Source organism: Melampsora larici-populina (assembly GCF_000204055.1).
Source record: "Melampsora larici-populina 98AG31 unplaced genomic scaffold MELLAscaffold_153, whole genome shotgun sequence".
NCBI lineage: Eukaryota > Fungi > Basidiomycota > Pucciniomycetes > Pucciniales > Melampsoraceae > Melampsora > Melampsora laricis-populina.
The window spans coordinates 67,805-69,183 of record NW_006768916.1 but is presented as its reverse complement, the minus strand read 5'-3'; positions in this window follow the sequence as shown (position 1 = coordinate 69,183).

The window sequence follows — 1,379 nt, the reverse complement described above, 5'->3', positions numbered from 1 at the left end:
CTACAGTCATACAAACCACGCCTACCAGACTATTGGACAATCATTTTGGAGTACTCACCCTGAAGTTGTGGGCATTCAAGATTCGTGCTGTGACCTGCCGAGTGGACTTCCATTTTGCACCGTCAGCCACAAAGATACCCTGACCAAATACGTCTGACATGACCTCCCGGAAGAAATTGCCCTGAGGAGCGCAAAATATTGGCAAGTATGAGATCAATATGAAAAGAAATCTTTACCTTTTTCTCTATGAAATTGGTAGCATTTACTTACTTTGACATAGTTTTGAAAATTGGCTAAGCGTAATTGGACATAGATTCAATTCAGAAATTCATGTTCTAGTGCAGCATGAGTTTGAAAACTGACTTTTCTGAACATGCTCGATCCAGTCTGGGCGACTGATTTCTATAAGCCTCATACCTGGCAAGGTCACCTGGAAAAGTGAACAAGTGCTCAATGACGGTAGCTAATAATCTTGCGATAGAGTTGAACCAACAGAAAACCCGAGACCATATGTTCTCTCCTTCCTAGAATTCCATTCAAGCAAGCTGCGGCTGTTCAATATAACCTCTGGTAGCTTTCAAAGTGTGTTTTGGAAATCCTCGCATGAACTTCAGCTTCAAACATCTCCAAGTAACTTTATAACGCAGAGAGAGTGAGAACATAAATGACTTACTTGTCCCAATCTTCAATGCGTAGCGGAACAAGGAAGTATGATCGTCGACATAACATTCAAGGTTGAGTCGAACTGATATCACTCACAATGGCCAACCAGGCAGATCTTGATAGACGTCCTTCCTTTCGTTTGTTCCGATCGCTGCAGGTAGAGGCCATAAACTGGCTATCAGTACTGAACACCCGATTGCAATATTCCTGAAATTTCACTTACCACGATTTCTACTGGAAACCAAGAATGACATAAATGGGAGAAACAAAAGAGATGAGAGAGAGTAGGTTGTGTTTTTACTTGCTCTACAACTTACTATTTGTAAATTAAGGCTGCCAATCTGAGGAAAATGAGAAGCAAAACTGCTTCCTTGAAGAAATTCAGGTGCTCCTCCATTTTTCAGTGTTGATCACTAAATCTACAACGATGGTTTTGCGTATGAAGAAGTATATTTAAACAAGAGCCTTGCGCGCAAACCGATAATGATAAAGTCGATCCCAAACATGCAGTGCTTATAAGGCACCTGATTCTCAGGAGAGACTCGTTCTGTTGTGGCGCGTTCCTCAACTCAGTATTTGAATATGTCCATGCTCTGGTTTTCATTCTGATCAGATGGGTTCAAACGGTGTGAATGGCGATGTAGCAGACTTTGAGAGGGTGCTGATTGCTTGACTAACTAACTTGAGCAAGGTACTTGTTAGCAATTATGATCGAA